General features: G+C 41.7%; 1 long non-coding RNA gene across 2 annotated transcripts in view; it reads left to right on the top strand.

Moving 5' to 3' along the window:
* The window catches only part of LOC113611796 (uncharacterized), a 67,650-nt gene that overhangs the window by 5,180 nt on the left and 36,907 nt on the right, over window positions 1–25,563 (top strand). For both annotated transcript variants that reach the window (XR_003429599.1, XR_003429600.1), the window contains exon 2: window positions 105–194. This is a non-coding gene — a long non-coding RNA (uncharacterized LOC113611796). The remainder of the gene's footprint in view (window positions 1–104; window positions 195–25,563) is intronic.

Raw genomic sequence — 25,563 nt, forward strand, 5'->3', positions numbered from 1 at the left:
AATTGGAAAAAAGCATATTTAAAGCACAGCTTTCCATATGTGCCTGAATGTCCTACTCCCTTGTTGAGGCAAGGTCTACTAACAAAATTAAATGACTTTCTCAGCAGAAAAAACAAGCCTGTGCCCTCCAAGCTGCACTATTACAACTGGGAGACGAGCCTCAACCAGAAGTCCCTGAAGAAATTCTACAAAAGGTAAGAGCATACGTTTGGGCTGACCCAATAGTAGCAGAACTCTGTCGAGACACCAAGGCTCTAAATTTAAAGCAGTGCCCTTTAAAGAGGTATGCGAAAGGAGGTATAAAGCCTCTGCTAACCACCTGTCTTAAATCCCAATTAATCTGACCTTGTCATTCCCCATATGACACTCCAATCCTGCCAGTATGAAAACCCGGGACAAAAGATTATCGTTTTGTGCAGGATTTGGGAGCCATTAACCAAATTGTAGAGGATACATTCAGTGTGCCAAATCCTTAGGCAGCTTTATCTGGAGACCTTTGCTGGTTTACAATTCTGGATGTAAAAGATGCCTTTTATTGCATATCCCTAAGTCCCGAGTCCCAGGAACTGTTTGCCTCTGAATGGGATGATCCAGAGACTAACATAAGACAACAATATTGTTGGATGGCACTCCCGCAAGGATTTAAGAATGCTCCCACCATCTTCAGGGAAGCCTTAGCCAAGGATTTAAGGGGCCTCCAATTAAATGAGGGAATGTTCCTTCAATATGTGGATGCTAGTAAAACTAAGGAAGCTTCAGACCAAAATACAATCCTCACTTAAAATTTTTGGCAGACCAGGGATATAAAGTCCAAGGGGAAAGTGCAAATTTCTTAACCAACTGTAAAATATCTAGGATTTGAGTTATCAAAAGGACAAAGAAACTGACTGCCGGATCGAAGGGAAGCATTAGCTAGGGTGGTTGTACCCGCCACCAGAAGGCAATTGCAAGGATTCTTAGGAATGGCTGGGTTTTGTCATATTTGGATTCCTAACTTTGGACACATGGCCAAACTCCTATATGAGGCACTTAGAGGAAATGACCATGAACCATTAGGCTGCACTCCGGAATGCCGTAAGGTATTCCATACCATAAAAAAATTGAAGAAGTCTATTCTAGCAGACCTGACCTGACTGATCAGCCTTTAGAAAAGCCAGACGTGGAAATGTTTATGGATGGGAGCAACTTCATGGACTGGGGACTTTGAAAGGCTGGGTATGCAATAGTAACTCATCAGGAAGTCCTAGAAGCAGAAGCCCTCCTCCAGGTACATCTGCCCAAAAGGCAGAGCTCATAGCCCTCATGAGAGCCCTGCACCTTGGAGCTAAGGAAAAGGTAACCATTTATTTATTTATTTTTAATAGTGTTTTTGCTTTTTTTTTTTTTTTTTTTTTTGGCCACGCCATGTTGCATGTGGGATCTTAGTTCCCTGACCAGGGATTGAACCCATGCCCCCTGCAGTGGAAGCACAGAGTCTTAACCACTGGAACATAAGGGAAGTCCCCAAGGTTACCATTTATACTGATTCTAAGTATGCCTTCTCTGTAGTGCATGCCCATGGGGCCATATGGAAAGAGAGGTCTACTAATATCAGGAAGAAAAGAAACACGGAGAGGAGATACTGGCCATATTAGACTCTGTTATAATGCTGAAAGAAGTAGCCATAGCACATTGCCCGGGCCACCAAAAGACTGATAAGTTATATAGCTAAAGGAAATAATTTGGCTGATCGGGCTCTAAAACAGGCAGTCAGAAATGGAAACGGATCTAGAGAGAGCAGACTAATGGGGATTTCACAATGACTCTCGGAAGACTTAGATGGTATTCGGTACCAAACAACCAAATAAGGCTGGATTTATAATGAATAGGGACTAGTGCTTACACCTGAGCATTTAATGGAAAGAATTATTACTCATCTTCATCAAGGAGCCCATTATGGGAGGGATGCAACCTCTCATTGGCTACAAAGGTTTATTGTTGGTTCGCAAATTCAAAGGACCATCCAAAAAGTAATAAAAAATTGCCTGATCTGCATCAGAAACAATCCTAAAACCAGGCCACGCCCGATAATGAAAGGGGTGCAAACCTGAGGGACAAAAGCAGGAGATGATTGGTAAGTAGACTTTACTGTTACGCCAAGAACCATGGGAAATAATAGACATCTGCTCGTATTTGTGGACACCTTCACAGGATGGGTCGAAGCCTTTCTATGCTGAACAGAGAAAGCTTCTGAGGTAACAGAGGCCTACTAAGAGAAATCATCCCTCCTTTTGGGTTGCCTCTTTCTTTTCAAAGTGGCAGTGGAGGAGATTTCATAGCCAAGATAACTCAAGGGGTGTCTCAGACCCTCGGAATATAGTGAAAGTCACATGCTTCATGGAGATCTCAGTCTACGGGAAAGACTGAAAAGAGGAATCCTACCTTAAAAGAGACGATCACCAGATTATGTCAAGAAACCAACTTAACTTGGGATAAGGTCTTACCAGTTGCCCTGCTTAGGGTAAAAGTAGCCCCTAGAGGGAAGCTCCAAATGAGCCCTTATGAAATGTTATGTGGGAAACCCTTCCTTAAGACAAAGTATTATTGCAGTTTTGAAAATGATCATGTAGCATGAGTAGCTCATATTGTAGAAGAATTAGATACTATAACATGGATTCCCAAAGGAGTAAGCTCTGTTTTTGAAGGACTGTTAAAGTTAGGAGTCATAGTTCTGTGTATCTTAGGGTTAATCCTTTCACTCATCAGATTTTGTACTTACTATCATGTATATTTAAAAAGGCCTCCCCCACTCACATGATGATTGCTCAAGACAAGAGTTCAAGCTAGAATTTGCAAATATTTATAATTAAATGCAAAACAATTTCCTTCCTGTTATAAAAATTCACACCCCCAATCAGCAGGAACAGCTAGAATGGTCATTGCCCTATTTGCCTCAAGACTGAGGAATGGGGCTTCCCTGGTGGCGCAGTGGTTGAGAGTCCGCCTGCCGATGCAGGGGACACAGGTTCGTGCCCCGGTCCAGGAAGATCCCACATGCTGCGGAGCGGCTGGGCCCGTGAGCCATGGCCGCTGAGCCTGTGCGTCTGGAGCCTGTGGTCCACTATGGGAGAGGCCACAACAGTGAGAGGCCCGCGTACCAAAAAAAAAAAAAAGACTGAGGAATGTACAAAGAAAAAGGGGGGAATTTAAATGGTACGTAAAACATCGACCAGCTTCAACTGTTTTTGTCTCTTTAAATAGGTTGTTGATTAATCAAACTGAAATAGCACCAGCTTAAACTGGTTTAACTTCCTTAAAACAGGTTGTTGATTAATCAAAGCTGGAGTTATTTTACAGAGATAGCACTGTGCCTGTGCAAGACAGGAACCTGTGTCTCCAGGATGACCTTGGAACCAAGAATCTTCAGTCTACAGAACTCAAAGAATAGAAATCTTGCCACCAGAGCCCTTTACAAAGTAAGAAGTCCTTCAGTAGGGAAAAGCTGACTTCCAGCAGCTTGAGTAGCTCATATGGACTAATTCAAAACAAACCAATCACCATCCAGGTTTCAAATTCCACTAACCCCTTAAATTTCACCCCAGACTCCGGCTTGAGGAGACAGGTTTGAAAACCTTGCCTCCTGTCTCTTTGTCAGTCGACCTCGTGATAAAGCTCTTTCTTTTCTCAAAAATCAGTGCCATAGTACTGGCTTCTGTGTACATCAGGCAGCGAGCCCTTGCTCAGTAATGTAGGGACACCACCATTTAAGGGAAGGGCAGAGAAAGAGAGGCCTGAGAAGGAGAATGATAAGGAGTGGCAGAGATAGAAAAGACTTAGGTATCAAGGAAGCCAAGAGAAGAAAGGTTCGAAGAAGAAGGGAATGGACAGCAGTGTCAAATGGAACTGAGAAGTCAAGTGATGGACGGACCAAGTGTCTCCTGGATTTGACAAAATATTCTTTGGTCACTAAAGTGAGAGCGGTTTCAACGAAATAGTGGGGTGAAAATTAAATAGAAGTGGGTAGTGAGTGGGAAGTAAGTGTAGACATCTTCAAGAAGTTTAGCTGAGAAGAGGAGGTGAACAAATACAGTATCGGGAGGTGTTTGATTCAGGAAGTTAAGGGAGAACTGTCTTTTGAAGATGGGATAAGTTTCTATGTATGTCTAAATGTTGATAGAAAGAAGGCTATAGATAGGGAGAGGCTGAAAATACAACAGACAGGATAATCGAGTGAAGTGCTTAAGAGGGTAGAAAAAGATGAGAAATAAATGTAAAAGTCATTAGCCTCAGAAGGAGAAGGTACATATTGTCAATGTTGACAGGTGGGAAAGAAGAAAGAACAGGCATAAGTGGAGTTACATTTATATTGTGGGAATTAGAGGGGTTTGTGGGGGGACAGTTTCTTTTTTTCTGCAGAATCAGTGGGGTGGGGGTTAGGTTTGGTACTTCTTGAAGATTTGAGGAACATGGGAAAGTGAAATAGCCACAGCATACATGGGAGAGAGGGTGATGGCGAGGTAACCAGAGGCTTAGCTGGTCCCCAGGTGATTCTGATATAGGAGTTCTTCAGATCACACTTCGAGAACTACTGATAGGAGGGGATTATTTTATTCTGGGAGAGTTTTTTACAAAATGGGAGAAAATTGCCAGCTGCGAGGGCGGGGGGGGGACAATTAACACAAAAAGTTATCATTGATGGGACAAAATCGCTAAGGAAAAGGGAGTTGTGATAAAGAAGAAAGGAGGAAGGATCAGTCTTGGACAGGAGATGTGTCACCTCTCCAACTAAGATCAGCCTTAGGCAGAGAAAGCCTGAAATCCTCTTTCATTAAGGGTCACCTCTTTCCATTAAGATGGGAAAGGAGGTAAGATAAACATGGAGGCAGGTAACATTGGTAGTTTCACTTCCAACAAAATTTTTCCCCGGTGATAATCTCCAGCAAGCTTGGAAAAGAGAAACTATCAATAACATTATATGTGATAGTCTCCAGCAAGCTTGGAAAAGAGAAACTATCAATAACATTATACCTAGCGTTATGCTAAATCTTTCTCATGCAGTGTGTCATTTAATCCTCCTAGTAATTTAAGTGGAAGGTCCTATCACCATTTCATAGAGAAAGAAACTGAGGTTAGAGAACAGAAGTTAAGTAACTTGTCCAAGGATGCACAGATCTTAAGGGCAGAGTCTAGGTAGTCTGAATGTGGACCCATGTCTGTCTGACATCTGAGCCTACACTATGAGCCACAGATATTATACTGCTCAACTCATTGGGGAAGGGGTAGTAATTTGTGTGACATTTTGCATGGATGATACCATGCAACATGGTAGCATGGGAGATTGAAACTGTTTTTCCTTCATGACGTCTCACCCGTAAGTCTTTCCTCCTACCATCACTTCAGTCCTGATTGATGGCTTTTTTTTCCTGAATATCATTTAGAACTTTGTTGCAAATGGCAGAAAACTGACTCAAGCTGGCTTAATATGAAAAAAGAAAAAGAATTAATTAGCCCATGTAATTGAAAACGTCAGAAGGCTTAGCTGGGTAGAAGCTCAGATAATAATGGTTTCTGGTTCTTTTGAAGCCTCCAGCTCCATCTCTCACTCTTTTGCCTTTTCCGTGAAACTTTATCTGGTGACTCCTAGCTCCTCCCTGGGTCACACAATGGCTATAGCAGTTCTATCTCTTTACCACTCAGTATATCTAGAAACAAAGATTTCCCCCCATATAAACAAGTCCTGGGCCTCGGTCATTTGCAAGATGAGACGTGTTTTTTAAGTTATAAGAAATCATTTCCAACCATCTCTGGAGTTGAAGGGGAAGTCAAACCCACGCACATGAGCTAAAGGGGTACAGGTAGTTCTTCAAAGAAGACTCGGAATTGTTTTTACCAGAAAAGTGTGACTGGATGATGAGGGGGAAACAACGGATGTTTGCATGCCTCTCTCCCAGCTTTTTTCCCCTCATTAATCACCTTCCTATGTGATGTCAGTGACTCAAGCTGAAGTTGCTGACCTTTTGGCAGAAGAAGGTGGGCTTAATACTCTATACAACTCTTACCGGTCACATCTGTGTCTATACATCTTTATCATTTCCTTGTTTAAATGTCTCTATTGGCTCCACATTGCCCACGGAAGAATGATTTACAATATCAGTGTTTGATGGTCCACCACTCTGGTCTTCCATGCTGTTTTAAAGTCCTGGAATACTGGCATTTCTATTGGTGTGATACGGTTATTTTGGAGTTTAAAAAGTCTGAATCATTTATGTCTTGATACACAGAGACATGCTTCATTAAAATCTTGAATCAGATATAAGTGCGCTTGTTTAGAAAGCCATCTTCTATACTTTCATAATCGTTAAGCAAAAGAAGAAAATAACAACCACCAAAGCAAAGCTTCTAATGCAAGAATAGTTCTTATCTATCACAAAGATTTCCAACAAATGGAATAGGAACAGAACACTATTGGTATTAATATGGTGTCCACATTAGAATCTCCATTTATGTAAGATGAGACAGGAAGATGAAGACAAGTGAGAAATACTTTCTTTGAAGCAAACAGACAAAAACAGCTTGTTACAAACAACTATTGTCCCTGCAAAGAAAGAAAATATTGCCCCCCACGAAAAATCTCCTCAAACTTATTAACCAAGAGATAGGGTTGTTTGAAGATAAGGAACTAGAGAAAATACTGATATTTAAGAACGTCTTATAACTATCTCCTTATCATTCCCTTAACCAGCATACATTCAGAATTTTTTAGCAACTGGAAAGTTTTTCACAGCTTGATGATATCGTTGATAGACGAATATCACTTTAAAAACAATTGTAATTTTACTTCATTTTAAACCCTAATTAAACTATTTTATGTAGAATTTCCTTTAAGCAATATTTTATTTTTATATTAAAGTGATATGGTTAATATATTTCAGTATATTTGCATTTATGCTTATGAATTTTTATATTTGAAATGTAATAAATACTTAGTTTTCCTGATCTCGGGTACTTAATATGTGAAATAAGTACCAAAACCTCCTGAAATTTTATCCAGTATTTAAATGACTGTTTAGCTTGGCGCTGGAGGCCCTTCCTGTCAGCCCCTTGTCTACAGTCCCAGCCGCCCTCCTGCATCCCCATCCCGGGGATGGGTATGTTTATCTGTGTTTCCTTTTCCAAGTAGAGCTTGGATCCAGTCACCTCTATTCCTTTGCTGGAGGCCCCTTCTTCAATTTTTACCTATAAAGGTTACATGGGACGAGCACAACTGGTAGAATGGAATCTTAAAGCAAATTCATTTTTGTCTCCCACTATCTTTTTAAGTCTGCACCAAGGGGCTATTTCTCTCTTACATTTAGAAAAGACAAAGGTTGTCCCTCAGAGGTAATAACAGTGCTGTCACTTTTTAGGGCACAAAATGTCAACCAGGCATTTAAATGGGAGTCCGAGATGAGAATTGTTGTAACTTCAACTTACAGTTGAAGTGTGTCCTCTCCTCCAGCTTCAGCTGGCTGCAGGCTAGAAGTCTGAAATTTGAAGATCAGGGGGAGAGGGGCTCTTGGCTTCTCTCTTTCCTCCTCTCATGCTCCTTCTTCTCTTCTCCCATCTTACAAACTTGTTTTTGGCCCTTTCAGGGTCTGGAGCCTGGGGAGGGGAATTCGTGGATTCATAGAATTCTTGGTTGATCGATGCTGTGGAAGTGATCTAGCTGGTGCTCTCTGGACCTTGCAGATGTTTGAAGCCAGTTTCCCTCTTGAGGGACTTTCATGGGTTCCTCAGAGACCTTCCCTTTCCCCACTTCTGCAGCATCTACACGTCCAGCAGCAGTTCATTTCCAGCTTTCATCCCCACAGGAGGCCATTTCGACCAGGGTCTAAGCATAACCATGTCAATTCCCTTTCCCTCATCCCTGATGGAGAATGGACCCTCATTTGGTCCATAGGAAACACCATTCACCCAGACAGACTCTGGGAGTGTAGCTACCTCCCCACACCTCAGCCCTCTACATTTTGATTTCTCCAGTGTGATCCAGTCAGCAGACTTGTGTCCCTCAAACTGTAGGAGACACACATTAAGCTCCGCAGATGGTTCCCTCAAAGTCCTGTCCTTTGGTTTGAGGTAAGGAGCAGATATCCCTTCTCCTCCTCATTCACCCTTAGTGAGGAGGGTAGAATTCTTCATACACAGTAGTTCTTTCCAAAGAAATCCATTTCAAAAAGCTTCCTATCAGCATCCCTTTATGCCGTCAATGTGGGTGACCATTTGAGAGTTACCTGCCTCTCCCTTCTCCCCTTTTTACCATCTATGTTTTGGTCCAACACATAGCTCTGGAATGTGCCTCAACTGAAGCTTTTATTTTAACATCTTGTTACATCCCTAGAGGTCACTTTCATGCCTCTACCTCCACAAAATCTTCCTGATCAGCCCCAAGGTAGTAATTTTCTACTTTGCCAAACTCTTAGGTGTGGATCATTATGCCATTCACATGGTACTTATTTTCTGCCTTGTATTGTAGTTACTTAAGTACAGTTATTTCCACCAAAAATTTGTAAGTTCCTCTAAGGTAGACACTATGCATCTTTGTTTTTATATCACTAAAGTCTTACAGTATGTAAATGATATTTATTATATCCAAGAAAGGGATCATTCAGTATTGCTGTGTATGGTAAAGTCTTGGAAAGTAGATAATCTTTCCAATTCAACCTCTATCTACCGTCCTGAGTTTTAAGCACTGTGGCCAGTTGAGGATACAGGCACAGACAAGACAGGGTCCTGTCTAGAAGCACTCATAATCAGAAGAGGAGATGGTATATTACAAAAAGTTACATAAGTCTACAATAAAGGTGTGATCTAAAGGTTGTGCATAGGAGGGAGTGGTTAACTAAGCAGGAGGCTCAGGGAAGTCTTCATGAAGTTGGAACTACTTGAATTTTTTAAAAAATTGAGCTATAATTTACTTATCATGAAGTTCATGCTTTTAAAGTATACAATTCAGTGATTTCTAGTATGTTCACAAGGTTGTGCAACCATCACCACCTTGTAATTCCAAAACATTCATCACCCTCAAAAGAAACCTCATGGGCTTCCCTGGTGGCGCAGTGGTTGAGGGTCCGCCTGCCGATGCAGGGGACGTGGGTTCGTGCCCCGGTTTGGGAGGATCCCGCATGCCGCGGGGCGGCTGGGCCCGTGGGCCGTGGCCGCTGGGCCTGTGCGTCCGGAGCCTGTGCTCCGCAACGGGAGAGGCCGCGGCAGTGGGAGGCCCGCGTACCGCAAAAAAAAAAAAAGAAACCTCATACTCCTGAGCAGTCTTTCTCCATTCCCCCTCCGCCAGCCCCTGGCAACCACTTATCTACTTTCTGTCTTTATGGATTTGCCATTTCTAGACGTTTCATATAAATGGAGTCATACAATATGTGGTCTTCAGCGTCTGGCTTATTTCTCCTAGCATAATGTCTTCAAGGTTAATCCATGTTGTAGCACATATCAGAATTTCCTTCCTTTTTAAGGTTGAATAATATTCCACTGTATGTATATACCGCTTCATCCATTGATAGACATTTGTGTTATTTCCATTTTGGGGGCTATTGTGAACAGTACTGCTATGAACATGGGTGTGCAAATATCTATTTGAATCCCTTCTTTCAGTTCTTTTGGGGAGACATCCAGAAGTAAATTGCTAAATCATATGGTAGTTCTGTATTTAATATTTTGAGAAATCACCATAATATTTTCCCATAGCAGCTGCACAATTTTACATTCCCACCAGGAATGCAGAAGAGTAGCAATTCCTCCAAATCCTTGTCAACACTTATTTTCTGTTTTCTTTTTGTTTTTTTATAATAGCCATCCTAATGAGGTGAAGAGGAATCTCACTGTGGTTTGGGTTTGCATTTCCCCAATGATGGTGATTATCTTTTCATATGCTGTTGGCCATTTGTATATCTTCTTTGGAGAAATTTGTATTTAAGTCAAAAGGCTCATTTTGTTTTATCTTTTTCTTTTTTTTTTTTAACTTTTATTGAGGTACAGTTGTTTTACAGTGTTGTGTTAGTTTCTGCTGTACAGCGAAGTGAATCAGCTGTATGTATACATATATCCCCTCTTTTTTGGATTTCCTTCCCATTTAGGTCACCACAGAGCACTAAGTAGAGTTCCCTGTGCTATACAACACGTTCTCATTAGCTATCTATTTTATACATATTAGTGTATATACGTCAATCCCAATCTCCCAATTCATCCCACTTTTCCCTCCTTTGGTATCGATACATTTGTTCGGTACGTCTGTGTCTCTATTTCAGCCTTGCAAACAGGTTCATCTATACCATTTTTCTAGATTCCACATATATGTGTTAATATATATATTTGTTTTTTCTCTTTTTTTAATTTTTTAATTTTATTTTTTTATACAGCAGGTTCTTATTAGTCATCAGTTTTATACACATGAGTGTATACATGTCAATCCCTATCGCCCAATTCATCACACCACCATCCCCACACCCGGGCGGCTTTTCCCCTTTGGTGTCCATACGTTTGTTCTCTCTACATCTGTGTCTCAACTTCTGCCCTGCAAACTGATTCATCTGTACCATTTTTCTAGGTTCCACATACATGCGTTAATATACGATATTTTTTTTCTCTTTCTGACTTACTTCACTCTGTATGACAGTCTCTAGATCCATCCACGTCTCAACAAATGACCCAATTTCGTTCCTTTTTATGGCTGAGTAATATTCCACTGTATATATGTGCCACATCTTCTTTATCCATTCGTCTGTTGATGGGCATTTAGGTTGCTTCCATGACCTGACTATTGTAAATAGTGCTGCAATGAACATTGGGGTGCATGTGTCTTTTTGAATTATGGTTTCCTCTGGGTATATGCCCAGTAGTGGGATTGCTGGATCATATGGTAATTCTATTTTTAGTTTTTTAAGGAACCTCCATACTGTTCTCCATAGTGGCTGTATCAATTTACATTCCCACCAACAGTGCAAGAGGGTTCCCTTTTCTCCACACCCTCTCCAGCATTTGTTGTTTGTAGATTTTCTGATGATGCCCATTCTAACTGGTGTGAGGTGATACCACATTGTGGTTTTGATTTGCATTTCTCTAATAATTACTGATGTTGAACAGCTTTTCATGTGCTTCTTGGCCATCTGTATGTCCTCTTTGGAGAAATGTCTATTTAGGTCTTCTGCCCATTTTTGGATTGGGTTTTTGTTTCTTTAAAATTGAGCTGCATGAGCTGTTTATATATTTTGGAGATTAATCCTTTGTCCACTGATTCGTTTGCAAATATTTTCCCCCATTCTGAGGGTTGTCTTTTTGTCTTCCTTATGGTTTCCTTTGCTGTACAAAAGCTTTTAAGTTTCGTTAGGTTCCATTTGTTTATTTTTGTTTTTATTTCCATTACTCTGGGAAGTGTATCAAAAAAGATCTTGCTCTGATTTATGTCAAAGAGTGTTCTTGCTATGTTTTCCTCTAAGAGTTTTATAGTGTCCAGTCTTACATTTAGGTCTCAAATCCATTTTGACTTTATTTTTATGTATGTTGTTAGGGAGTGTTCTAATTGCATTCTTTTACATGTAGCTGTCCAGTTTTCCCAGCACCACTTATTGAAGAGACTGTCCTTTCTCCATTGTATATCCTTGCCTCCTTTGTCATAGATTAGTTGACCATAGGTGCATGGGTTTATCTCTGGACTTTCTATCTTGTTCCATTGGTCTACCTTTCTGTTTTTGTGCCAGTACCATATTGTCTTGATTACTGTAGCTCTGTAGTATAGTCTGAAGTCAGGGAGTCTGATTCCTCCAGCTCTGTTTTTTTCCCTCAAGACTGATTTGTCTATTCAGGGTCTTTTTTTTTTTTTTTTGCGGTATGTGGGCCTCTCACTGCTGTGGCCTCTCCCGTTGCGGAGCACAGGCTCCAGAAGCGCAGGCTCAGCAGCCATGGCTCACGGGCCCAGCCGCTCCGTGGCATGTGGGATCATCCCGGACCGGGGCATGAGCCCGTGTCCCCTGCATCAGCAGGCAGACTCTCAACCACTGCACCACCAGGGAAGCCCTATTCGGGGTCTTTTGTGTCTCCATACACATTTTAAGATTTTTTGTTTTAGTTCTGTAAAAAGTGACCTTGGTAATTTGATAGGGATTGCATTGAATCTGTAGATTGCTTTGGGTAGTACAGTCATTTTCACAATATTGATTCTTCCAATCCAAGAACATGGTATATCTCTCCATCTGTTGGTATCATCTTTAATTTCTTTCATCAGTGTCTTATAGTTTTCTACATACAGGTCTTTTGTCTCCCTAGGTAGGTTTATTCCTAGGTATTTTATTCTTTTTGTTGCAATGGTAAATGGGAATGTTTCCTTAATTTCTCTTTCAGATTTTTCATCATTAGTATATAGGAATGGAAGAGATTTCTGTGCATTAATTTTGTATCTTGCAACTTTACCAAATTCATTGATTAGCTCTACTAGTTTTCTGGTGGCATCTTTAGGATTCTCTATATATAGTATCATGTCTTCTGCAAACAGTGACAGTTTTACTTCTTCTTTTCCAATTTGTATTCATTTTATTTCTTTTTCTTCTCTAATTGCCATGGCTAGGACTTCCAAAACTATGTTGAATAATAGTGGTGAGAGTGGACATCCTTGTCTTGTTCCTGATCTTAGAGGAAATGCTTTCTGTTTTTCACCAGTGAGAATGATGTTTGCTGTGGATTTGTCGTATATGGCCTTTATTATGTTGAGGTAGGTTCCCTCTATGCCCACTTTCTGGAGAGTTTTTATCATAAATCGGTGTTTAATTTTGTCAAAAGCTTTTGCTGCATCTATTGAGATGATCATATGGTTTTTATTCTTCAATTTGTTAATATGGTGTATCACATTGATTGATTTGCGTCTATTGAAGAATCCTTGCATCCCTGGGATAAATCCCACTTGATCATGGTGTATGATCCTTTTAATGTGTTGTTGGATTCTGTTTGCTAGTATTTTGTTGAGGATTTTTGCATCTATATCCATCAGTGATATTGGTCTGTAATTTTCTTTTTTTGTAGTATCTTTGTCTGGTTTTGGTATCAGGGTGATGGTGGCCTCATAAAATGAGTTTGGGAGTGTTCCTTCCTCAGCAATTTTTTGGAAGAGTTTGAGAAGGTTGGGTGTTAGCTCTTCTCTAAATGTGTGATAGAATTCACCTGTGAAGCCATCTGGTCCTGGGTTTTTGTTTGTTGGAAGATTTTTAATCAGAGTTTCAATTTCATTACTTGAGATTGGTCTGTTCATATTTTCTATTTCTTCCTGGTTCAGTCTTGGAAGGTTATACCTTTCTAAGAATTTGTCCGTTTCTTCCAGGTTGTCCATTTTATTGGCATAGAGTTGCTTGTAGTAGTTTCCTATGATCTTTGTATTTCTGCAGTTGTCCATTGTAACTTCTCCTTTTTCATTTCTAATTTTATTGATTTGAGTCCTCTCCCTCTTTTTCTTGATGAGTCTGGCTAAAGTTTTATCAATTTTGTTTCTATTCTCAAAGGACCAGCTTTTAGTTTTATTGATCTTTGCTATTGTTTTCTTTGTTTCTATTTCATTTATATCTGCTCTGGTCTTTATGATTTCTTTCCTTCTACTAATTTTGGGTTTTTTTTGTTGTTGTTTTTCTTTCTCTAGTTCCTTTAGGTGTAAGGTTAGATTGTTTATTTGAGATTTTTCTTGTTTCTTGAGTGAGATTGAATTGCTATAAACTTCCTTCTTAGAACTGCTTTTGCTGTGTCCCATAGGTTTTGGATCATAGTGTTTTCGTTGTTTTTGGTCTCTAGGTATTTTCTGATTTTCTCTTTGATTTCTTCAGTGATCTCTTGGTTATTCAGTAGCATATTGTTTAGCCTCCATGTGTTTTTTTTTAAACAGCTTTTTCCTATAATTGATTTCTAATCTCATAACAGTGTGGTTGAGAAAGATGCTTGATATGATTTCAATTTTCTTAAATTTACCAAGGCTTGATTTGTGATCCAATATGTGATCTATCCTGGAGAATGTTCCGTGTGCACTTGGGAAGAAAGTATTCTGCTGCTTCAGATGGAACGTCCTATAAATATCAGTTAAATCTATCTGGTCTATTGTGTCATTTAAAGCTTGTGTTTCCTTATTAATTTTCTGTCTGGATGATCTGTCCATTGGTGTTAGTGAGGTGTTAAAGTCCCCCACTATTGTGTTACTGTCAATTTCCCCTTTTATGGCTGTTAGTATTTGCCTTATGTATTGAGGTACTCCTATGTTGGGTGCATATATATTTATAATTGTTATATCTTCTTCTTGGATTGATCCTTTGATCATTATGTAGTGTCCTTCCTTGTCACTTGTAACAGTCTTTATTTTAAAGTCTATTTTATCTAATATGAATATTGCTACTCCAACTTTCCTTTGATTTCCATTTGCATGGAATATCTTTTTCTGTCCCCTCACTTTGTCTGTATGTGTCCTTAGGTCTGAAGTGGGTCTCTTGTAAACAGCATATACATGGGTCTTGTTTTTGTATCCATTCAGCCAGTCTGTGTCTTTTGGTTGGAGCATTTAATCCATTCACATTTAATGTAATTATAGATATGTATGTTCCTATTACCATTTTCTTAATTGTGTTGGGTTTGTTTTTGTAGTTCTTTTCCTTCTCTTGTGTTTCCCACTAAGAGAAGTGGGAAGAGAAGTTCCTTTAGCATTTGTTGTAGAGCTGGTTTGGTGGTGCTGAATTCTCTTAGCTTTTGCTTGTCTGTAAAGTTTTTGATATCTCCGTTGAATCTGAATGAGATGCTTGCTGGGTAGAGTAATCTTGGTTGTAGTTTTTTCCCTTTCATTATTTTAAATGTATCCTGCCACTCCCTTCTGGCCTGCAGAGTTTCTGCTGAAAAATCAGCTGATAACCTTATGGGGATTCCCTTGTAAGTTATTTGTTGATTTTCCCTTGCTGCTTTTTCTTTGTATTTAATTTTTGATAGTTTGAATAATATGTGTCTCGGCGTGTTCCGCCTTGGGTTTACCCTGTATGGCACTCTCTGCATTTCTTGGACTTGATTGACTATTTCCTTTCCCATGTGAGGGAAGTTTTCAACTATAATCTCTTTAAATATTTTCTCAGACCCTTTCTCTTTCTCTTCTTTTTCTGGGACCCCTACAATTCGAATGTTGGTGCATTTAATGTTGTCCCACAGGTCTCTGAGACTGTCCTCAATTCTTTTCATTCTTTTTTCTTTATTCTGCTCTGTGGCAGTTATTTCCACCATTCTATCTTCCAGTTCACTTATCCGTTCTTCTGCCTCAGTTATTCTGCTATTGATTCCTTCTAGAGTATTTTTAATTTCAGTTATTGTGTTGTTCATCACTGCTTGTTTGTTCTCTAGTTCTTCTAGATCCTTGTTAAATGTTTCTTGTATTTTCTCCATTCTGTTTCCAAGATTTTTTTTGTGTGTGTGTTTGTTTTAACATCTTTATTGGAGTATAATTGCTTTACAATGGTGTGTTAGTTTCTGCTTTATAACAAAGTGAATCAGCTATACATATACATATATCCCTATATCTCGTCCCTCTTGCATCTCCCTCCCACCCTCCCTATCCCACCCCTCTAGGTGGTCACAAAGCACCAAGCTGATCTCCCTGTGCTATGTGGCTGCTTGTTTCCGAGATTTTGGATCATCTTTACTATCATCACTCTGAATTCTTTTTTAGGTAGATTGCCTATTTCCTCTTCATTTGTTTGCTCTTGTGGGTTTTTACCTTGCTCCTTCATCTGTAGCATATTTCTCTGTCTTCTCATTTTGTTTAACTTACTGTGTTTGAGGTTTCCTTTCTGCAGGCTGCAGGGTCTCAGTTTCTTTTACTTCTGGTGACTGACCCCAGTGGGTGTGGTTGTTCCAGTGGCTTGTGTAGGCTTCCTGGTAGGGGGCACTGGTGCCTGAGTTCTGGTGGGTGGGGCTGGATCTTGTCCCTCTGATGGGTAGGGCTACGTCAGGTGGTGTGTTTTGGGGTGTCTGTGAGCTTAGTATGACTTTAGGCAGGCTGTCTGCTAATGGGTGGGGTTGTGTTCCTGTCTTGTAGTTGTTTGGCATGAGGCATCCAGCACTGGAGCCTGCTGCCCATTGGGTGGAGCCAGGTCTTGGTGTTGAGATGGAGACCTCTGGGAGAGCTCTTGCTGATTAATATTCCCTGGGCCTAGGAGTTCTCTGTCAGTCCAACGTCCTGGACTCAGCTCTCCCACCTCAGAGGCTGAGGCCTGACCCGTGGCCAGAGCACCAAGACCCTGCAAGCCACACAGCATGGAAGAAAAGAAAAAAAAAAGAAAGAAAGAAAATGAACAAACAAACCCCCAAGACGCATGGTAAAAGCAAAGCCAAACAGACAAAAACACACAAAGAAACACACATACACAAAAACTAGAAAACAAAAAAGAAGAGAGCAACCGAACAAATAAATGAACCTAAAAAGGAAAACAAACAATAAAAACTAAACTAACAGAAACAAAAACAAAAAGCTCATTTTTGAACTGAGTTGTTTGTTTTTTGTTGTTGACTTGTAGGAGTTCTTTATATATTTTGGATATCAGTCGCCTATCAGGTATATGCTTTGCAAATATTTCCTCCCATTCTGTGGGTTATCTTTTTCACTTTGTTGATAGTGTCCTTTTTTTTTTTTTTTTTTTAAGGTACGCGGGCCTCTCCCTGCTGTGGCCTCTCCCGTTGCGGAGCACAGGCTCCGGACGCGCAGGCCCAGCGGCCATGGCTTACAGGCCCAGCCGCTCCGCGGCACGTGGGATCCTCCCGGACCGGGGCACGAACCCGTGTCCCCTGCATCGGCAGGCGGACTCTCAACCACTGCGCCACCAGGGAAGCCCTGATAGTGTCCTTTGATACACAAAAGTTATAAATTTTGAAGTCTAATTTTTTTCTTTTGTTGCCTGTGCTTTTGGTGTGATATCTGGTGATCATGTTTGAAATGTGAGTGTATTTGGAAGAACAGTGCTTTATCATTAGTCATTAGAACATGTGTGCATAATGTATTGGTCATTTTCTAACTTTAGCCGGTGGCAGTCAGTTTGTAGATAAAAGAGAGGAAGGTACCTGAAGAAGAGGTTGGGGTAGGATGTCACAATGAGTGAAAGGACTTTTGCCAGTACTAGAGCAATAGCTCTCCAACAGGGCAAAGGAAAAGGGTTCCTGGTAGGGGGAGAGAGATGTGTTGAGAAGAGGAAGCACTAACAGATGAAATGGTCTTATTGAAGTAAGGTGAAAGCAACTGTCATGAAAAAGCTGTGAGGGGGTGCCTTTAAAAAACATCCCTCAGAGTCTTCTTGGTTCAGAAATGTAAATTAGGGAAGCATGCCATATGTGAAAGCATTATAAAAGTGCTATGTAAGATTGCATTATTGTTATTAATATGTTTGTTCAGTAAATAAGCATATAAAAATGGAGCATAGTAACTTGGACCTAGGAGGGATGTAGTATAAATGGAAATACACCAGCTAGATCTCTCTTCCAGGAAGACTTACTGCCCACCTGCAGGGAGTGTGATCAACAGAGAGGTCATGCCCTTCTGCATGCAGTCTGCATTTGGTGATTGAGAGGGTTGAGAGAATAAAGGTCAGGGCATTTTGACCCAATGTGGGACACTCTTGTGGGCATTGCTTGCTCTTAACTTCCTACTGAGGTGGCTAAGATTTTCTCAGGTCTTTACTACAGTTTAATGTCTTCCTCTGCTTAATCCTTCTTCCTCTCCCTTTCTTTACAGTGCTGATACCCCTAAAACATCTTATACCAAACTCCATCTCAACATCTGCTTCCAAAGAACCCAACCTTAGAGATGATTTAATCTGAACTCTATCTTTTTTAGATAATAAAGATTATTTTTTCCAAATTCAAAACTATTCTCACTTCTTGTAGAATAGGTAAATATTTATGTAGAAAGAAATAAAAATCATGCATATTGGCCACCACCTTTGGAGACTGGTGATAACAATCTTAAGTAACTATTCCAACCTTTGAGTGTATCATAATTTACTTACCTCTTAAACGATTATTATTGTTTCCAGTTTTTTCTAGTTTTTCACTAGCATAAATAATGCTATAATAAACATTTTGTGCATAAAGGTTTTATGTGTTCTAAATTATTTTCTTAGGATAGATTCGCAGAATTACTGGGTTAAAGGGTACTCCATATTGAAGGCTTTTGTTGGATAGTTTTTCAGAGGGTTGAACCAGCTTTCACTATCATTAACAGAGTACAACATGGCAGTGGCATTTCCATTTCAGTGCATTTTCTCTATGATTTTATAGACAAGATAATTACTGGTTAAATAGTAATTTGTGACAGTGTAGTGTCTCTGTCACAAATTTAGATGAATTTGTGAATTTAGATTACATTAATTCTCGTTAGCCCAAAATGCGTATAAAACCTAAAAGTGTAAAGCAGCTCTTCTCATCAGCTCACCAGTATTCTTTACACTCACGCATGGAATGCCAATCTTCAGAGGATGCTTTTGTGGGGAAGGAGGTGAGTAGGTAGTGATGGTAACAGTGCAGAGATTCCTCCCGGTGGAATCATTAGAGATAAATCACAAAGGGAGGGGCCTTAAAAAGAACCAGCGGGGCGGGCGGGGGTGGGGGAAACGACTTCCCTGGAGGTCTAGTGGTTAAGATTCTGCGCTTCCACTGCAGGGGGCATGGGTTCCATTTCTGGTTGGGGAACTAAAATCCTTCATGTTACGTGGCACGGCCAAAAAAATAATAACAATAAAAATAAAATAAAAAATAAGTAAATTAGGCTTAAAAAAAAGAACCAGCTGGGCAGAGACTGCAGCAGTGGAAGGGGACCCATGGGCTAGGTGGTCCCCCTGTTTCTATCATGATGCTACATATATGTGGTAGCAGTGGACCCAAACACAGCAGAATACTTGGGACAACTGCACAAAATAAAATGTTATTTCATTTTACAAAATGGTGACATTCTGTAACACTTTCTATAATGTTTTGTGTTTTTTTTGCGGTACGCGGGCCTCTCACTGTTGTGGCCTCTCCCGTTGCGGAGCACAGGCTCCGGACTCACAGGCTCAGCGGCCATGGCTCATGGGCCCAGCCGCTCCACGGCATGTGGGATCTTCCCGGACCGGGGCACAAACCCGTGTCCCCTACATCGGCAGGCGGACTCTCAACCACTGCGCCACCAGGGAAGCCCATGATGTTTTTTTTTTAATTGGGGTATAGTTGTTTTACAATGTTGTGTTAGTTTCTACTGTACAACGAAGTGGGGTAAAGTTCCCTGTGCTATACAGCAGGTTCTTATTAGTTATCTGTTTTATACATATTAGTGTATATATGTCAGTCCCAATCTCCCAAGTAACTTTCTTTTTTTTGCTTAACGAGTCATAAAATTTCTGTGGTGCTCCAAGGACAATGGTGCTTCAAGGACAAAGGACAGCCCTGCCTGAAAAAGTGTCAGCATTACACCACTGCCGGACTCTTAATCAGCCTTCCGCACCAGGTTGCATGGTTATGAAATTCCTGAGCCCACCTGGGCGATGCCCACCTGGGCTACGGGACCTGTCCCAAATAAGGAAAGGCATCTGGGCTGTCCCACTTCCACCCTATATAAGGAAGGTATATGTGCCTTGACCAATCAGTAAACGAAATTTTCACCTCTGACCATTCCTTTGTTTTTTGGCTATAAAGACTGATCACTACCACATGTTCGGGCTCAACTAGGAAGCTGAGCCCAAACTGGAAGTAGTCTCCCAGACTACTAGGAAGTCGGCCTTTTATTCTGGCAGTGTCCCTCTAATAAATTCTGTCCTCTTTACATTCTGCCTTATGTCTGGAAATTCTTTTCCAACCCGCATTCCGACCACGACAATTTCCATGTCATTAAATATGGGTCTATGCATGATTTAGTTTGCATTGTGCTAAATGAACTATATAGATTCTGAAATAGGTACTAATGAAACTGATGTGCAGAAAGTTTTCAAAACTTCTACAGGTCCCACAACTAGTAAGTGGAGGAACTCCTATTGAAATCTAGTTGCATCCAACTGCAAAACCCAAGATTTTCCCATTACACCATGTTGACCCTCAGGACATAAAAAATTAAGCCTAACACCAACCCTCTTTTGATTATCTGGCCAAAGCTCTGGGGAGTGGGATGTCTGTATAAGAAAGCAGAGTGGTAGAAATGCAGCCGCAACCACGATCTCCCTGAAAATTTTCTGTTATTTTGCAATTAACAAGCTTACAGCAATTTAAAGTCCGTTCAGGCATTTAACTCTTAGGCACTGGGCACACAAAGATGAACAGGGATGCCAGTTTAAACAGCTGTGTCTGCTTCAAGACATTTCAAAGGCAAGGGAAAAGGGGGAGCAGATTCCCAGAGTGAGCCAGTGGAGTGACCCCACACTGGCACCCCACCCAGGGGTCACCACTGGTCCCTCCCGTGCGTACTGCTTCTGCCAGAGAATGTGACCTAATTAGAGTGGCACACATTTGCTCATACGTGAGATTCCTCTTGATACCAAAGGACGCCTTTCTCTCTGGCTTTTAGTGATGAAGAGACCAGTTTTGGGGGGTTTGTTTGTTTGTTGTATTGTTGACTTTAAAAAATATACACACAACGTGAGTGTTGCGAGTTAAGTTTTATTTGGGGCAAAATGAGGACTGCAGCCTGGGAGACAGCGTTTCAGATGGCTCTGAGAAACTGCTCCGAGCAGAGCCAGGATATATAGGAGTTTTGCAACAAAGAGCAGGTAATTGGGACCGTCAAAAGATTATTGTTATATAAAGAAAACTAGCTATCTCAAGTTAAGGAATTTAGTGCTTTTCTGTGTAGGGGAAGAGGCAAGAGTCTGGGCTCACTGAAATCATTCCTTTGATGTGCACCTTAGATTATCTGGGGCCTGTATTTTCACATCCTGAGTTTCCTCCGTGCTCACCGTAGGGAGTGGCTGCAGTCTGATGGCTGCTAGATGGCAGGTATTCTTTTCAGCCCTGAGTTTCCTCAGGGCTCACCAGCTCACGTTGGAGGGTGGCAATCATTGGTGACTGTGACATCCTTTGTTTATTGACATGGCAGGAAATATTCTATTTATAAATATTCCATTCCATTTGTAAATACTCCATTTATCAGCGTCATATGCCAAGGCTCTCTGAGTCCCCGTTTCAGAGAGGACGTGAGAATTTGCCTCTCAGGTAGTGTGCCGCCGATTCCCACTAGAGGGCACTTGCTGCTGACTCTGGGCGACGTGCCATTCGGCGGGGGCGGGGGCGGGGGCGGGGGCGGGGCGGATAGTAAGTCACGCTTCTGTGATCAGCCTGCTGTCACATTCACAACACGCTTGTGGTACTTGGTTTGTTTGTTCTGGAGAACGGTTGGAGAGTGTTTCCTTGGCCAGCTGGGAGAGGCAGGGGGTGCGATGGGAGGGTTCCCTGCCCACCTCACTCTCCTCAACGCCCCCTCCACTCCCTTCCCTCCAGGACTCTTCTTAATCGCCCCCAGTGCCGCTCAGAGCCAGCAATGTTGGGAGGAGTAGATTAACCCTGGAGGGGTTGTGAGAACTCCCAGTTCAGAACACAAAGGAAGAAAGAACAGAACATTGAGATGCAAAGATTTATGAGCGAGAAAAGACTTCCGTAGGAAAAGGAAATTAGAAACCAAGCAAGCAGAATATTCAAAAGGCAGCCACACACCACGCATAATAATGAAGTTTCCATGACTCCCTTCGGCTCAGGTCCGGCTCCTTAATAATTTAGATAGCAACTCTCCTTCCCTCGGCAAACAGGTGGGTGTGGAGGCTTTGCGGACGTTTCCTCACTGCTCTGTTCACTGTCTCTGAAAGGAAGGTTAGGCTGTCCAGAAGGCTTCCTTCGGGTGTCCAGATGGAGAAGCAGGCTCTGCGAGCCTGCCATTTGCATAAGGTAACGGAGTGAGATGATGGTACTTCTGGGACCAGCGGGCACGCTTCCTGGTCAGTGCCACGTGGACAGCGCCAAGGTCGTCCCTCGGGCGCCTCAGAAGGATGGGGGTGGGGCTGAGGAATGCAGGCAAATGTCAGTAGGTGAGTGGACTTCAAAATGGAGGCGGGCACTCAGACTGCACCGGGTTCCTTTGGAAAACGATGCCACGAAGTCCTCATCTCTGGTTGGGTCTTGTTCGGTTGGTCTGTGGCGTGGGAGATATCCGTGGCATGCTCGCGCTCCACTGCCATCCTCTAGTCCGGGTCCACTGCTCTCCATACCTGGGCTCGCAGCTAGTTTTTCCTGCCTTCACCTTTTCCTTGCGGTGGAGACCACACTGCTACCGAAACGTCTTCCCAAAACACTGCTTCTCCCACGTCCCTCCCCAGATAGAAAACCTTCTATGGTGGAAGTCACAGAGAAGTCCTCTCAGGCCTGTAGATATACTTTGTTTGACTACATGATGCTTTAAAAAAAATCTTTTGAATTCATTTCCAACATTGTAAAAGGGAGATTTTTAGATAAAAATCTGAATTTCTAGCTTTGAGGGGAAAATTGGCAACTCTAGGCCTGCATTTCCACATTGTAATTGACTAGAGCAAACGAACATCGTTGCCTTCAGACAGGGCACGTGTTTTCCAGTTCAGCTCCGTCCCTACCTCTCCGCTGTCTGCATGCCTCCCCAGCTTTACCCCACCCCAGTGAGGGTGACCTGCCTGGATCTTCTAGACTGGGTTCGTGATTCTTGTTCTGTGACAAACCCTGACCCAGTGCAGAGGGTCCAAACCAGGCTCCCCATCAGCATTACCGAAGGGGCTCCAGCCTCAGAGGTGATCAATTCTGCACCAGTGATAATTCCATGTCTGGGTTTAAAAAAAAACAACACACACACTGCAAGTGATATTGCTTTTTTCCCAGGCAGTGGCACTGAGGATGGAAAGGAGGGGTCAGTTTTAAAGAGAGATTTTCGAATTGTATTATAAAAACAATACACTTTACTGATTTGATTATGGGGAGTGAGGGAGCAAAAGAAGACTAGGATTGTCCCAAGGTTTCTGGTTGAGAAACTAGGTAGCTAGTGGTGACATTCATGGGTAGAGGGAGCCCTGGAGGAGAAGCGGGTTTTGGGAGACCACCCAGATGGAGAGATGTAGAAGGCAGTTGGTTCTCTGACTCCCAGGCTCAGTGGTGAGGCCTGGTGTGGAGACAGAGTTTGCAAAGCCACCAGCCCTGAGGTGGTTGATGAAGCCATGAAAGTGAAGAGAGGGCCCTGGAGAAGGATGTGGTCTGAGAAGAGAATGGGACCAAAGTCAGAATACTAGGGAGCACCAGGCAGAAGGAGAGTCGGCACAGTGGCAAATACCAGGAGAAACTCTGGGAGAAGAGAGCGTCTCAAAGGGAGCGGTCAGAGAGAGCAAACCAAATGAGGTCTGAAAAAAGAATCTATTTGATTGGGCAATTGGGAAGAGGTCATTTTTTGTTTTCAGAGTGCAATAGTTGAAGGGTAAGAGGCAGAAGCCTTATTTCTGTGAATTGACACATAAGTGGGAAAAGAATGGAAATGCGTGGTTGCCAACCATTCTTTTGAGAAGTTAAGAAGGAAAGAAGACAAAGAAGTAGTGGAAGGAGTGGCAGAATTGGAGAGGGCGTTTTCTTTTTCTTGGGATGGAGGAGGTGTGTGCATTTTGATATGGGGCAGAGGGCAGTGGGGAAGGAGAGGCTGACTTTGAGGGGTGGTGGTGGGTGGTGGTGGTGGATTAAGTGTGGAGCAGAGCCCGGGAGGACAGCGCAGGATGGAATGAGGAGCACGTGACCAGCTTAGACTGGGAAAAGGGACCCTTCACCCTCTGGGTCTGGAGAAAACAGGAGAAGGAGGTTGCAAGTAAAAAGGTGGGAAGTTGGAATTCATGTCTGATTGCTTCAAATTTCTTTGAAGTTGGAGGCAAGGCAGGTGACGGGAGGAGTGCTGAGGGTGTGGAGTGGCTGGTGTGGGACGTGCTCCTCTGGGGGTGCTCTGAGCCCTTGTGGTAGTGGCTGCTCCTCATATCTAATTTTCCTGTATTCTTTAAAGTTCTCTTTACTTTAAAAAAATTACTCATTTAAGGTGTAAAATTCAATAATTTTTAGCATATTTACAGAGCTGTACTACCATCATCACAATCCAACTTTATCAACATTTCCATCACCCCATAAAAATCCCTCATACCCACTTTTAGTCAATTCCCATTCTCCACCCCAGCCACCCACTAATCTACTTTTTTTTTCTCTACAGATTTGTCTGTTCTGAACTTTTCATATAAATGGAATCATGCAATATGTGATCTTTTGTCTCTTGCTTCCTTCACTCTGCAGAATGTTTTCAAAGTTCATCCACATTGAACTTGTTTCAGTACTTCATTGCATTTTATGGCTGGATAATAGTCTACTGTATGGGTGGATCCCATTTATTTAGTATTTCACCAGTTGATGGACATTTGATTTGTTTCAAGGCTTTGGCTATTGTGAATCATGTTGCTCTGAACATTCACGTTCACGTCTTTGTGTGGACATACATTTTCATTTCTCTTGTGTAAATACCTAGGAATGGAATCACTGGGTTACACTTTTTTTGTTTCACTTTTTAAGAAATGCTGCCACCCTGTTTTCCAAAGTAGCCACACCATCTTACATTCCCATGTTTTCATGTGCTTACCAGCCATTCATATATCTTCTGTGGTGAAATATCTATTCAAACTCTTTGCCCATTAGAAAGAAATAAGTAGTTTGTCTTATCATTGAGATATAAGAGTTCTGCTTTACTTTTTTACTAGACAATTTCTCATTATTCCAATCTCCTGATGTAGTTAATAATTCTTTATATTAAACTTCACCTGTTCAAATTACTGTGTGGTATCTCTCATTATCGCACACTGACTTACACAGGTGGCCACTAATACTTATTCTCTGATAAGCCAGCAGGAAATACCCAGAACAGAAATAAGAAGAAGTGAAAGCTTTGGATCTAGGAAGATTTGCATTTGTATCCCGGTTTTGCCACTTACTTCTATATGTCCTTAGGCAAGGCATTTAAACTTTATGAATTGCATGTTATCATCTGTAAAATAGGAAAATGATGTTCATTTCACAGGATTTTCTTAAAGATTATAGATAACATACATAATAGCTTATCACAGAGATTGGCACGTAGCAGCTCGATAAATGAGCCAACGCAAACAGAAACAAGTGGTCAAGAGCTGAAAATAAATCTTAGGATGTTCTGTGGGTGTTCTACCTAGTCAAACCACATTTGATGAAAGGTCCTTGTTATTCGGTGAAAAGTATCCTTAACTGGCACCTGAGTGCTGCTATCGTTAAAGAGGTGTCAGAGAGGCGAGTGATGGCTCAGGAAGGTCCTCAAACCGTGGCTGCACTTGGGAAGCTCATTATGAATTTGGGGGTGGTCTTCAGTTTTGGGGGGCCTATCTTATCAGTACCCCAAGAGCATGCAAACTTTAGAAGCCTGACTGAAGTCAACGAAACTCATATAGTTATTCTAGTCATTAGGTTAACTGGAATGACTCACTCAGAGACTGATCCATTACTCAGTCACTAAAAATTATGAAGTTT

Source organism: Aethalodelphis obliquidens, unplaced genomic scaffold, assembly GCF_003676395.1.
Source record: "Aethalodelphis obliquidens isolate GAN/ISIS:26980383/991018 unplaced genomic scaffold, ASM367639v1 scaffold70, whole genome shotgun sequence".
Lineage (NCBI taxonomy): Eukaryota > Metazoa > Chordata > Mammalia > Artiodactyla > Delphinidae > Aethalodelphis > Aethalodelphis obliquidens.